General features: G+C 41.5%; 27 non-coding genes and 17 pseudogenes across 27 annotated transcripts; all 44 read right to left on the minus strand.

The window, feature by feature from the left end:
* Positions 1-52: 52 nt before the first annotated feature.
* On the minus strand, positions 53-171 carry LOC134886342 (5S ribosomal RNA). Its single transcript, XR_010170428.1, has one exon. It is a non-coding gene; the product is annotated as a 5S ribosomal RNA (ribosomal RNA).
* Positions 172-278: 107 nt separating this feature from the next.
* Positions 279-397, minus strand: LOC135060443 (5S ribosomal RNA). Its single transcript, XR_010246837.1, has one exon. It is a non-coding gene; the product is annotated as a 5S ribosomal RNA (ribosomal RNA).
* A 107-nt stretch (positions 398-504) lies between these two features.
* Positions 505-623, minus strand: LOC134890118 (5S ribosomal RNA; annotated as a pseudogene).
* Positions 624-730: 107 nt separating this feature from the next.
* LOC134890073 (5S ribosomal RNA) lies at positions 731-849 on the minus strand (annotated as a pseudogene).
* Positions 850-956: 107 nt separating this feature from the next.
* LOC135067300 (5S ribosomal RNA) lies at positions 957-1,075 on the minus strand. The gene has a single exon (XR_010253521.1). It is a non-coding gene; the product is annotated as a 5S ribosomal RNA (ribosomal RNA).
* Positions 1,076-1,182: 107 nt separating this feature from the next.
* Positions 1,183-1,301, minus strand: LOC135064206 (5S ribosomal RNA). Its single transcript, XR_010250518.1, has one exon. It is a non-coding gene; the product is annotated as a 5S ribosomal RNA (ribosomal RNA).
* Positions 1,302-1,408: 107 nt separating this feature from the next.
* On the minus strand, positions 1,409-1,527 carry LOC134886895 (5S ribosomal RNA). Its single transcript, XR_010170971.1, has one exon. It is a non-coding gene; the product is annotated as a 5S ribosomal RNA (ribosomal RNA).
* A 107-nt stretch (positions 1,528-1,634) lies between these two features.
* On the minus strand, positions 1,635-1,753 carry LOC134892467 (5S ribosomal RNA; annotated as a pseudogene).
* Positions 1,754-1,860: 107 nt separating this feature from the next.
* LOC134893734 (5S ribosomal RNA) lies at positions 1,861-1,979 on the minus strand (annotated as a pseudogene).
* Positions 1,980-2,086: 107 nt separating this feature from the next.
* Positions 2,087-2,205, minus strand: LOC135068658 (5S ribosomal RNA). The gene has a single exon (XR_010254853.1). It is a non-coding gene; the product is annotated as a 5S ribosomal RNA (ribosomal RNA).
* Positions 2,206-2,312: 107 nt separating this feature from the next.
* LOC134885244 (5S ribosomal RNA) lies at positions 2,313-2,431 on the minus strand. Its single transcript, XR_010169362.1, has one exon. It is a non-coding gene; the product is annotated as a 5S ribosomal RNA (ribosomal RNA).
* A 107-nt stretch (positions 2,432-2,538) lies between these two features.
* Positions 2,539-2,657, minus strand: LOC134888770 (5S ribosomal RNA; annotated as a pseudogene).
* A 107-nt stretch (positions 2,658-2,764) lies between these two features.
* LOC134891514 (5S ribosomal RNA) lies at positions 2,765-2,883 on the minus strand (annotated as a pseudogene).
* Positions 2,884-2,990: 107 nt separating this feature from the next.
* Positions 2,991-3,109, minus strand: LOC134901803 (5S ribosomal RNA). Its single transcript, XR_010175282.1, has one exon. It is a non-coding gene; the product is annotated as a 5S ribosomal RNA (ribosomal RNA).
* Positions 3,110-3,216: 107 nt separating this feature from the next.
* On the minus strand, positions 3,217-3,335 carry LOC134901374 (5S ribosomal RNA). Its single transcript, XR_010174864.1, has one exon. It is a non-coding gene; the product is annotated as a 5S ribosomal RNA (ribosomal RNA).
* A 107-nt stretch (positions 3,336-3,442) lies between these two features.
* Positions 3,443-3,561, minus strand: LOC134896705 (5S ribosomal RNA). Its single transcript, XR_010172038.1, has one exon. It is a non-coding gene; the product is annotated as a 5S ribosomal RNA (ribosomal RNA).
* Positions 3,562-3,668: 107 nt separating this feature from the next.
* On the minus strand, positions 3,669-3,787 carry LOC134893517 (5S ribosomal RNA; annotated as a pseudogene).
* A 107-nt stretch (positions 3,788-3,894) lies between these two features.
* LOC135060444 (5S ribosomal RNA) lies at positions 3,895-4,013 on the minus strand. Its single transcript, XR_010246838.1, has one exon. It is a non-coding gene; the product is annotated as a 5S ribosomal RNA (ribosomal RNA).
* Positions 4,014-4,120: 107 nt separating this feature from the next.
* LOC134892468 (5S ribosomal RNA) lies at positions 4,121-4,239 on the minus strand (annotated as a pseudogene).
* Positions 4,240-4,346: 107 nt separating this feature from the next.
* Positions 4,347-4,465, minus strand: LOC134884880 (5S ribosomal RNA). Its single transcript, XR_010169011.1, has one exon. It is a non-coding gene; the product is annotated as a 5S ribosomal RNA (ribosomal RNA).
* Positions 4,466-4,572: 107 nt separating this feature from the next.
* On the minus strand, positions 4,573-4,691 carry LOC134892767 (5S ribosomal RNA; annotated as a pseudogene).
* A 108-nt stretch (positions 4,692-4,799) lies between these two features.
* Positions 4,800-4,918, minus strand: LOC135067303 (5S ribosomal RNA). The gene has a single exon (XR_010253523.1). It is a non-coding gene; the product is annotated as a 5S ribosomal RNA (ribosomal RNA).
* A 107-nt stretch (positions 4,919-5,025) lies between these two features.
* On the minus strand, positions 5,026-5,144 carry LOC134892469 (5S ribosomal RNA; annotated as a pseudogene).
* Positions 5,145-5,251: 107 nt separating this feature from the next.
* On the minus strand, positions 5,252-5,370 carry LOC134891568 (5S ribosomal RNA; annotated as a pseudogene).
* A 107-nt stretch (positions 5,371-5,477) lies between these two features.
* LOC135063397 (5S ribosomal RNA) lies at positions 5,478-5,596 on the minus strand. Its single transcript, XR_010249730.1, has one exon. It is a non-coding gene; the product is annotated as a 5S ribosomal RNA (ribosomal RNA).
* A 107-nt stretch (positions 5,597-5,703) lies between these two features.
* Positions 5,704-5,822, minus strand: LOC134887575 (5S ribosomal RNA; annotated as a pseudogene).
* Positions 5,823-5,929: 107 nt separating this feature from the next.
* LOC135059988 (5S ribosomal RNA) lies at positions 5,930-6,048 on the minus strand. The gene has a single exon (XR_010246383.1). It is a non-coding gene; the product is annotated as a 5S ribosomal RNA (ribosomal RNA).
* Positions 6,049-6,155: 107 nt separating this feature from the next.
* On the minus strand, positions 6,156-6,274 carry LOC135060445 (5S ribosomal RNA). The gene has a single exon (XR_010246839.1). It is a non-coding gene; the product is annotated as a 5S ribosomal RNA (ribosomal RNA).
* A 107-nt stretch (positions 6,275-6,381) lies between these two features.
* Positions 6,382-6,500, minus strand: LOC134890074 (5S ribosomal RNA; annotated as a pseudogene).
* A 107-nt stretch (positions 6,501-6,607) lies between these two features.
* LOC135067304 (5S ribosomal RNA) lies at positions 6,608-6,726 on the minus strand. Its single transcript, XR_010253524.1, has one exon. It is a non-coding gene; the product is annotated as a 5S ribosomal RNA (ribosomal RNA).
* A 107-nt stretch (positions 6,727-6,833) lies between these two features.
* Positions 6,834-6,952, minus strand: LOC135064207 (5S ribosomal RNA). The gene has a single exon (XR_010250519.1). It is a non-coding gene; the product is annotated as a 5S ribosomal RNA (ribosomal RNA).
* Positions 6,953-7,059: 107 nt separating this feature from the next.
* LOC134886896 (5S ribosomal RNA) lies at positions 7,060-7,178 on the minus strand. Its single transcript, XR_010170972.1, has one exon. It is a non-coding gene; the product is annotated as a 5S ribosomal RNA (ribosomal RNA).
* Positions 7,179-7,285: 107 nt separating this feature from the next.
* Positions 7,286-7,404, minus strand: LOC134892470 (5S ribosomal RNA; annotated as a pseudogene).
* Positions 7,405-7,511: 107 nt separating this feature from the next.
* LOC134894852 (5S ribosomal RNA) lies at positions 7,512-7,630 on the minus strand (annotated as a pseudogene).
* Positions 7,631-7,737: 107 nt separating this feature from the next.
* Positions 7,738-7,856, minus strand: LOC135068659 (5S ribosomal RNA). The gene has a single exon (XR_010254854.1). It is a non-coding gene; the product is annotated as a 5S ribosomal RNA (ribosomal RNA).
* Positions 7,857-7,963: 107 nt separating this feature from the next.
* On the minus strand, positions 7,964-8,082 carry LOC134885245 (5S ribosomal RNA). Its single transcript, XR_010169363.1, has one exon. It is a non-coding gene; the product is annotated as a 5S ribosomal RNA (ribosomal RNA).
* A 107-nt stretch (positions 8,083-8,189) lies between these two features.
* LOC134901804 (5S ribosomal RNA) lies at positions 8,190-8,308 on the minus strand. Its single transcript, XR_010175283.1, has one exon. It is a non-coding gene; the product is annotated as a 5S ribosomal RNA (ribosomal RNA).
* A 107-nt stretch (positions 8,309-8,415) lies between these two features.
* Positions 8,416-8,534, minus strand: LOC134901375 (5S ribosomal RNA). The gene has a single exon (XR_010174865.1). It is a non-coding gene; the product is annotated as a 5S ribosomal RNA (ribosomal RNA).
* A 107-nt stretch (positions 8,535-8,641) lies between these two features.
* On the minus strand, positions 8,642-8,760 carry LOC134896716 (5S ribosomal RNA). The gene has a single exon (XR_010172039.1). It is a non-coding gene; the product is annotated as a 5S ribosomal RNA (ribosomal RNA).
* Positions 8,761-8,867: 107 nt separating this feature from the next.
* On the minus strand, positions 8,868-8,986 carry LOC135070380 (5S ribosomal RNA). Its single transcript, XR_010256546.1, has one exon. It is a non-coding gene; the product is annotated as a 5S ribosomal RNA (ribosomal RNA).
* Positions 8,987-9,093: 107 nt separating this feature from the next.
* LOC135060446 (5S ribosomal RNA) lies at positions 9,094-9,212 on the minus strand. Its single transcript, XR_010246840.1, has one exon. It is a non-coding gene; the product is annotated as a 5S ribosomal RNA (ribosomal RNA).
* A 107-nt stretch (positions 9,213-9,319) lies between these two features.
* On the minus strand, positions 9,320-9,438 carry LOC134893112 (5S ribosomal RNA; annotated as a pseudogene).
* Positions 9,439-9,545: 107 nt separating this feature from the next.
* LOC134890075 (5S ribosomal RNA) lies at positions 9,546-9,664 on the minus strand (annotated as a pseudogene).
* Positions 9,665-9,771: 107 nt separating this feature from the next.
* LOC135067305 (5S ribosomal RNA) lies at positions 9,772-9,890 on the minus strand. Its single transcript, XR_010253525.1, has one exon. It is a non-coding gene; the product is annotated as a 5S ribosomal RNA (ribosomal RNA).
* Positions 9,891-9,942: the final 52 nt, after the last annotated feature.

Raw genomic sequence — 9,942 nt, forward strand, 5'->3', positions numbered from 1 at the left:
AATACGTTTGAAAATGGAATGCATCAACAGAACGGTGTTGGCAGTATAAAAATATCTACAGCACCTTGTATTCCCAGGTGGTCTCCCATCCAAGTACTAACCAGGCCCAACACTGTTTAGCTTCCAAGATCAGATTAGATTGGGCGTATCCAGTGTGGTGTTGCTGTAGATGAACTTTCTGGTTTATGTTAGAACTTTTCTACTTCTAACTACTGGTTCATAAATGAATACATCTGAAAATTGAATGCATCAACAGAACGGTGTTGGCAGTATAAAAATATCTACAGCACCTTGTATTCCTAGGTGGTCTCCCATCCAAGTACTAACCAGGCCCAACACTGCTTAGCTTCCAAGATCAGATGAGATTGGGCGTATCCAGTGTGGTGTGGCTGTAGATGAGCTTTGTGGTTTCTGTTAGAACTTTTCTACTTCTAACTACTGGTTCATAAATGAAAATGTTTGAAAATGGAATGCATCAACAGACCGGTGTTGGCAGTATAAAAATATCTACAGCACCTTGTATTCCCAGGTGGTCTCCCTTCCAAGTACTAACCAGGCCCAACCCTGCTTAGCTTCCAAGATCAGATGAGATTGGGCGTATCCAGTGTGCTGTGGCTGTAGATGAGCTTTGTTGTTTCTGTTAGAACTTTTCTACTTCTAACTACTGGTTCATAAATGAATACGTTTGAAAATGGAATGCATCAACAAAACGGTGTTGGCAGTATAAAAATATCTACAGCACCTTGTATTACCGGGTGGTCTCCCATCCAAGTACTAACCAGGCCCAACACTGCTTAGCTTCCAAGATCAGATGAGATTGGGCATATCCAGTGTGGTGTTGCTGTAGATGAACTTTCTGGTTTCTGTTCGAACTTTTCTACTTCTAACTACTGGTTCATAAATGAATACATTTGAAAATTGAATGCATCAACAGAACGGTGTTGGCAGTATAAAAATATCTACAGCACCTTGTATTCCTAGGTGATCTCCCATCCAAGTACTAACCAGGCCCAACACTGCTTAGCTTCCAAGATCAGATGAGATTGGGCGTATCCAGTGTGGTGTGGCTGTAGATGAGCTTTGTGGTTTCTGTTAGAACTTTTCTACTTCTAACTACTGGTTCATAAATGAAAACGTTTGAAAATGGAATGCATCAACAGAACGGTGTTGGCAGTATAAAAATATTTACAGCACCTTGTATTCCCAAGTGGTCTCCCATCCAAGTACTAACCAGGCCCAACACTGCTTAGCTTCCAAGATCAGATGAGATTGGGCGTATCCAGTGTGGTGTGGCTGTAGATGAGCTTTGTGGTTTCTGTTAGAACTTTTCTACTTCTAACTACTGGTTCATAAATGAAAACGTTTGAAAATGGAATGCATCAACAGAACGGTGTTGGCAGTATAAAAATATTTACAGCACCTTGTATTCCTAGGTGATCTCCCATCCAAGTACTAACCAGGCCCAACACTGCTTAGCTTCCAAGATCAGATGAGATTGGGCGTATCCAGTGTGGTGTGGCTGTAGATGAGCTTTGTGGTTTCTGTTAGAACTTTTCTACTTCTAACTACTGGTTCATAAATGAAAACGTTTGAAAATGGAATGCATCAACAGAACGGTGTTGGCAGTATAAAAATATTTACAGCACCTTGTATTCCCAGGTGGTCTCCCATCCAAGTACTAACCAGGCCCAACACTGCTTAGCTTCCAAGATTAGATGAGATTGGGCGTATCCAGTGTGCTGTGGCTGTAGATGAGCATTGTCGTTTCTGTTAGAACTTTTCTACTTCTAACTACTGGTTCATAAATGAATACGTTTGAAAATGGAATGCATCAACAGAACGGTGTTGGCAGTATAAAAATATCTACGGCACCTTGTATTACCTGGTGGTCTCCCATCCAAGTACTAACCATGCCCAACACTGCTTAGCTTCCAAGATCAGATGAGATTGGGCGTATCCAGTGTGGTGTGGCTGTAGATGAGCTTTGTGGTTTCTGTTAGAACTTTTCTACTTCTAACTACTGGTTCATAAATGAAAACGTTTGAAAATGGAATGCATCAACAGAACGGTGTTGGCAGTATAAAAATATCTGCAGCACCTTGTATTCCCAGGTGGTCTCCCATCCAAGTACTAACCAGGCCCAACACTGCTTAGCTTCCAAGATCAGATGAGATTGGGCGTATCCAGTGTGGTGTTGCTGTAGATGAACTTTCTGGTTTCTGTTAGAACTTTTCTACTTCTAACTACTGGTTCATAAATGAATACATTTGAAAATGGAATGCATCAACAGAACGGTGTTGGCAGTATAAAAATATCTACAGCACCTTGTATTCCTAGGTGGTCTCCCATCCAAGTACTAACCAGGCACAACACTGCTTAGCTTCCAAGATCAGATGAGATTGGGCGTATCCAGTGTGGTGTGGCTGTAGATGAGCTTTGTGGTTTCTGTTAGAACTTTTCTACTTCTAACTACTGGTTCATAAATTAATACGTTTGAAAATGGAATGCATCAACAGAACGGTGTTGGCAGTATAAAAATATCTACAGCACCTTGTATTCCCAGGTGGTCTCCCATCCAAGTACTAACCAGGCCCAACACTGCTTAGCTTCCAAGATTAGATGAGATTGGGCGTATCCAGTGTGCTGTGGCTGTAGATGAGCTTTGTTGTTTCTGTTAGAACTTTTCTACTTCTAACTACTGGTTCATAAATGAATACGTTTGAAAATGGAATGCATCAACAGAACGGTGTTGGCAGTATAAAAATATCTACAGCACCTTGTATTACCGGGTGGTCTCCCATCCAAGTACTAACCAGGCACATCACTGCTTAACTTCCAAGATCAGATGAGATTGGGCGTATCCAGTGTGGTGTGGCTGTAGATGAGCTTTGTGGTTTTTGTTAGAACTTTTCTACTTCTAACTACTGGTTCATAAATTAATACGTTTGAAAATGGAATGCATCAACAGAACGGTGTTTGCAGTATAAAAATATCTACAGCACCTTGTATTCCCAGGTGGTCTCCCATCCAAGTACTAACCAGGCCCAACACTGCTTAGCTTCCAAGATCAGATGAGATTGGGCGTATCCAGTGTGGTGTGGCTATAGATGAGCTTTGTTGTTTCTGTTAGAACTTTTCTACTTCTAACTACTGGTTCATAAATGAATACGTTTGAAAATAGAATGCATCAACAGAACGGTGTTGGCAGTATAAAAATATCTACAGCACCTTGTATTCCCAGGTGGTCTCCCATCCAAGTACTAACCAGGCCCAACACTGCTTATCTTCCAAGATCAGATGAGATTGGGCGTATCCAGTGTGGTGTGGCTGTAGATGAGCTTTGTGGTTTCTGTTAGAACTTTTCTACTTCTAACTACTGGTTCATAAATGAATACGTTTGAAAATGGAATGCATCAACAGAACGGTGTTGGCAGTATAAAAATATCTACAGCACCTTGTATTCCCAGGTGGTCTCCCATCCAAGTACTAACCAGGCCCAACACTGCTTAGCTTCCAAGATCAGATGAGATTGGGCGTATCCAGTGTGGTGTGGCTGTAGATGAGCTTTGTGGTTTCTGTTAGAACTTTTCTACTTCTAACTACTGGTTCATAAATGAATACGTTTGAAAATGGAATGCATCAACAGAACGGTGTTGGCAGTATAAAAATATCTACAGCACCTTGTATTCCCAGGTGGTCTCCAATCCAAGTACTAACCAGGCCCAACACTGCTTAGCTTCCAAGATCAGATTAGATTGGGCATATCCAGTGTGGTGTTGCTGTAGATGAACTTTCTGGTTTATGTTAGAACTTTTCTACTTCTAACTACTGGTTCATAAATGAATACATCTGAAAATTGAATGCATCAACAGAACGGTGTTGGCAGTATAAAAATATCTACAGCACCTTGTATTCCTAGGTGGTCTCCCATCCAAGTACTAACCAGGCCCAACACTGCTTAGCTTCCAAGATCAGATGAGATTGGGCGTATCCAGTGTGGTGTGGCTGTAGATGAGCTTTGTGGTTTCTGTTAGAACTTTTCTACTTCTAACTACTGGTTCATAAATGAAAACGTTTGAAAATGGAATGCATCAACAGAACGGTGTTGGCAGTATAAAAATATTTACAGCACCTTGTATTCCCAGGTGGTCTCCCATCCAAGTACTAACCAGGCCCAACACTGCTTAGCTTCCAAGATTAGATGAGATTGGGCGTATCCAGTGTGCTGTGGCTGTAGATGAGCTTTGTTGTTTCTGTTAGAACTTTTCTACTTCTAACTACTGGTTCATAAATGAATACGTTTGAAAATGGAATGCATCAACAGAACGGTGTTGGCAGTATAAAAATATCTACAGCACCTTGTATTACCTGGTGGTCTCCCATCCAAGTACTAACCAGGCCCAACACTGCTTAGCTTCCAAGATCAGATGAGATTGGGCGTATCCAGTGTGGTGTGGCTGTAGATGAGCTTTGTGGTTTCTGTTAGAACTTTTCTACTTCTAACTACTGGTTCATAAATGAAAACGTTTGAAAATGGAATGCATCAACAGAACGGTGTTGGCAGTATAAAAATATCTGCAGCACCTTGTATTCCCAGGTGGTCTCCCATCCAAGTACTAACCAGGCCCAACACTGCTTAGCTTCCAAGATTAGATGAGATTGGGCGTATCCAGTGTGCTGTGGCTGTAGATGAGCTTTATTGTTTCTGTTAGAACTTTTTCTACTTCTAACTACTGGTTCATAAATGAATACGTTTGAAAATGGAATGCATCAACAGAACGGTGTTGGCAGTATAAAAATATCTACAGCACCTTGTATTCCTAGGTGATCTCCCATCCAAGTACTAACCAGGCCCAACACTGCTTAGCTTCCAAGATCAGATGAGATTGGGCGTATCCAGTGTGGTGTGGCTGTAGATGAGCTTTGTGGTTTCTGTTAGAACTTTTCTACTTCTAACTACTGGTTCATAAATGAAAACGTTTGAAAATGGAATGCATCAACAGAACGGTGTTGGCAGTATAAAAATATTTACAGCACCTTGTATTCCCAGGTGGTCTCCCATCCAAGTACTAACCAGGCCCAACACTGCTTAGCTTCCAAGATTAGATGAGATTGGGCGTATCCAGTGTGCTGTGGCTGTAGATGAGCTTTGTCGTTTCTGTTAGAACTTTTCTACTTCTAACTGCTGGTTCATAAATGAATACGTTTGAAAATGGAATGCATCAACAGAACGGTGTTGGCAGTATAAAAATATCTACAGCACCTTGTATTACCTGGTGGTCTCCCATCCAAGTACTAACCAGGCCCAACACTGCTTAGCTTCCAAGATCAGATGAGATTGGGCGTATCCAGTGTCGTGTGGCTGTAGATGAGCTTTGTGGTTTCTGTTAGAACTTTTCTACTTCTAACTACTGGTTCATAAATGAAAACGTTTGAAAATGGAATGCATCAACAGAACGGTGTTGGCAGTATAAAAATATCTGCAGCACCTTGTATTCCCAGGTGGTCTCCCATCCAAGTACTAACCAGGCCCAACACTGCTTAGCTTCCAAGATCAGATGAGATTGGGCGTATCCAGTGTGGTGTGGCTGTAGATGAGCTTTGTGGTTTCTGTTAGAACTTTTCTACTTCTAACTACTGGTTCATAAATGAACACGTTTGAAAATGGAATGCATCAACAGAACGGTGTTGGCAGTATAAAAATATCTACAGCACCTTGTATTCCCAGGTGGTCTCCAATCCAAGTACTAACCAGGCCCAACACTGCTTAGCTTCCAAGATCAGATGAGATTGGGCGTATCCAGTGCGGTGTGGCTGAAGATGAGCTTTGTGGTTTCTGTTAGAACTTTTCTACTTCTAACTACTGGTTCATAAATGAATACGTTTGAAAATGGAATGCATCAACAGAACGGTGTTGGCAGTATAAAAATATCTACAGCACCTTGTATTCCCAGGTGGTCTCCCATCCAAGTACTAACCAGGCCCAACACTGCTTAGCTTCCAAGATCAGATGAGATTGGGCGTATCCAGTGTGGTGTTGCTGTAGATGAACTTTCTGGTTTCTGTTAGAACTTTTCTACTTCTAACTACTGGTTCATAAATGAATACATTTGAAAATGGAATGCATCAACAGAACGGTGTTGGCAGTATAAAAATATCTACAGCACCTTGTATTCCTAGGTGGTCTCCCATCCAAGTACTAACCAGGCCCAACACTGCTTAGCTTCCAAGATCAGATGAGATTGGGCGTATCCAGTGTGGTGTGGCTGTAGATGAGCTTTGTGGTTTCTGTTAGAACTTTTCTACTTCTAACTACTGGTTCATAAATGAATACGTTTGAAAATGGAATGCATCAACAAAACGGTGTTGGCAGTATAAAAATATCTACAGCACCTTGTATTACCGGGTGGTCTCCCATCCAAGTACTAACCAGGCCCAACACTGCTTAGCTTCCAAGATCAGATGAGATTGGGCATATCCAGTGTGGTGTTGCTGTAGATGAACTTTCTGGTTTCTGTTCGAACTTTTCTACTTCTAACTACTGGTTCATAAATGAATACATTTGAAAATTGAATGCATCAACAGAACGGTGTTGGCAGTATAAAAATATCTACAGCACCTTGTATTCCTAGGTGATCTCCCATCCAAGTACTAACCAGGCCCAACACTGCTTAGCTTCCAAGATCAGATGAGATTGGGCGTATCCAGTGTGGTGTGGCTGTAGATGAGCTTTGTGGTTTCTGTTAGAACTTTTCTACTTCTAACTACTGGTTCATAAATGAAAACGTTTGAAAATGGAATGCATCAACAGAACGGTGTTGGCAGTATAAAAATATTTACAGCACCTTGTATTCCCAAGTGGTCTCCCATCCAAGTACTAACCAGGCCCAACACTGCTTAGCTTCCAAGATCAGATGAGATTGGGCGTATCCAGTGTGGTGTGGCTGTAGATGAGCTTTGTGGTTTCTGTTAGAACTTTTCTACTTCTAACTACTGGTTCATAAATGAAAACGTTTGAAAATGGAATGCATCAACAGAACGGTGTTGGCAGTATAAAAATATTTACAGCACCTTGTATTCCTAGGTGATCTCCCATCCAAGTACTAACCAGGCCCAACACTGCTTAGCTTCCAAGATCAGATGAGATTGGGCGTATCCAGTGTGGTGTGGCTGTAGATGAGCTTTGTGGTTTCTGTTAGAACTTTTCTACTTCTAACTACTGGTTCATAAATGAAAACGTTTGAAAATGGAATGCATCAACAGAACGGTGTTGGCAGTATAAAAATATTTACAGCACCTTGTATTCCCAGGTGGTCTCCCATCCAAGTACTAACCAGGCCCAACACTGCTTAGCTTCCAAGATTAGATGAGATTGGGCGTATCCAGTGTGCTGTGGCTGTAGATGAGCATTGTCGTTTCTGTTAGAACTTTTCTACTTCTAACTACTGGTTCATAAATGAATACGTTTGAAAATGGAATGCATCAACAGAACGGTGTTGGCAGTATAAAAATATCTACGGCACCTTGTATTACCTGGTGGTCTCCCATCCAAGTACTAACCATGCCCAACACTGCTTAGCTTCCAAGATCATATGAGATTGGGCGTATCCAGTGTGGTGTGGCTGTAGATGAGCTTTGTGGTTTCTGTTAGAACTTTTCTACTTCTAACTACTGGTTCATAAATGAAAACGTTTGAAAATGGAATGCATCAACAGAACGGTGTTGGCAGTATAAAAATATCTGCAGCACCTTGTATTCCCAGGTGGTCTCCCATCCAAGTACTAACCAGGCCCAACACTGCTTAGCTTCCAAGATCAGATGAGATTGGGCGTATCCAGTGTGGTGTTGCTGTAGATGAACTTTCTGGTTTCTGTTAGAACTTTTCTACTTCTAACTACTGGTTCATAAATGAATACATTTGAAAATGGAATGCATCAACAGAACGGTGTTGGCAGTATAAAAATATCTACAGCACCTTGTATTCCTAGGTGGTCTCCCATCCAAGTACTAACCAGGCACAACACTGCTTAGCTTCCAAGATCAGATGAGATTGGGCGTATCCAGTGTGGTGTGGCTGTAGATGAGCTTTGTGGTTTCTGTTAGAACTTTTCTACTTCTAACTACTGGTTCATAAATTAATACATTTGAAAATGGAATGCATCAACAGAACGGTGTTGGCAGTATAAAAATATCTACAGCACCTTGTATTCCCAGGTGGTCTCCCATCCAAGTACTAACCAGGCCCAACACTGCTTAGCTTCCAAGATCAGATGAGATTGGGCGTATCCAGTGTGGTGTGGCTATAGATGAGCTTTGTTGTTTCTGTTAGAACTTTTCTACTTCTAACTACTGGTTCATAAATGAATACGTTTGAAAATAGAATGCATCAACAGAACGGTGTTGGCAGTATAAAAATATCTACAGCACCTTGTATTCCCAGGTGGTCTCCCATCCAAGTACTAACCAGGCCCAACACTGCTTATCTTCCAAGATCAGATGAGATTGGGCGTATCCAGTGTGGTGTGGCTGTAGATGAGCTTTGTGGTTTCTGTTAGAACTTTTCTACTTCTAACTACTGGTTCATAAATGAATACGTTTGAAAATGGAATGCATCAACAGAACGGTGTTGGCAGTATAAAAATATCTACAGCACCTTGTATTCCCAGGTGGTCTCCCATCCAAGTACTAACCAGGCCCAACACTGCTTAGCTTCCAAGATCAGATGAGATTGGGCGTATCCAGTGTGGTGTGGCTGTAGATGAGCTTTGTGGTTTCTGTTAGAACTTTTCTACTTCTAACTACTGGTTCATAAATGAATACGTTTGAAAATGGAATGCATCAACAGAACGGTGTTGGCAGTATAAAAATATCTACAGCACCTTGTATTCCCAGGTGGTCTCCCATCCAAGTACTAACCAGGCCCAACACTGCTTAGCTTCCAAGATCAGATTAGATTGGGCGTATCCAGTGTGGTGTTGCTGTAGATGAACTTTCTGGTTTATGTTAGAACTTTTCTACTTCTAACTACTGGTTCATAAATGAATACATCTGAAAATTGAATGCATCAACAGAACGGTGTTGGCAGTATAAAAATATCTACAGCACCTTGTATTCCTAGGTGGTCTCCCATCCAAGTACTAACCAGGCCCAACACTGCTTAGCTTCCAAGATCAGATGAGATTGGGCGTATCCAGTGTGGTGTGGCTGTAGATGAGCTTTGTGGTTTCTGTTAGAACTTTTCTACTTCTAACTACTGGTTCATAAATGAAAACGTTTGAAAATGGAATGCATCAACAGACCGGTGTTGGCAGTATAAAAATATCTACAGCACCTTGTATTCCCAGGTGGTCTCCCTTCCAAGTACTAACCAGGCCCAACCCTGCTTAGCTTCCAAGATCAGATGAGATTGGACGTATCCAGTGTGCTGTGGCTGTAGATGAGCTTTGTTGTTTCTGTTAGAACTTTTCTACTTCTAACTACTGGTTCATAAATGAATACGTTTGAAAATGGAATGCATCAACAAAACGGTGTTGGCAGTATAAAAATATCTACAGCACCTTGTATTACCGGGTGGTCTCCCATCCAAGTACTAACCAGGCCCAACACTGCTTAGCTTCCAAGATCAGATGAGATTGGGCATATCCAGTGTGGTGTTGCTGTAGATGAACTTTCTGGTTTCTGTTCGAACTTTTCTACTTCTAACTACTGGTTCATAAATGAATACATTTGAAAATTGAATGCATCAACAGAACGGTGTTGGCAGTATAAAAATATCTACAGCACCTTGTATTCCTAGGTGATCTCCCATCCAAGTACTAACCAGGCCCAACACTGCTTAGCTTCCAAGATCAGATGAGATTGGGCGTATCCAGTGTGGTGTGGCTGTAGATGAGCTTTGTGGTTTCTGTTAGAACTTTTCTACTTCTAACTACTGGTTCATAA

This window comes from Pseudophryne corroboree, chromosome 3 (assembly GCF_028390025.1).
Source record: "Pseudophryne corroboree isolate aPseCor3 chromosome 3, aPseCor3.hap2, whole genome shotgun sequence".
Taxonomy (NCBI): Eukaryota; Metazoa; Chordata; class Amphibia; order Anura; family Myobatrachidae; genus Pseudophryne; species Pseudophryne corroboree.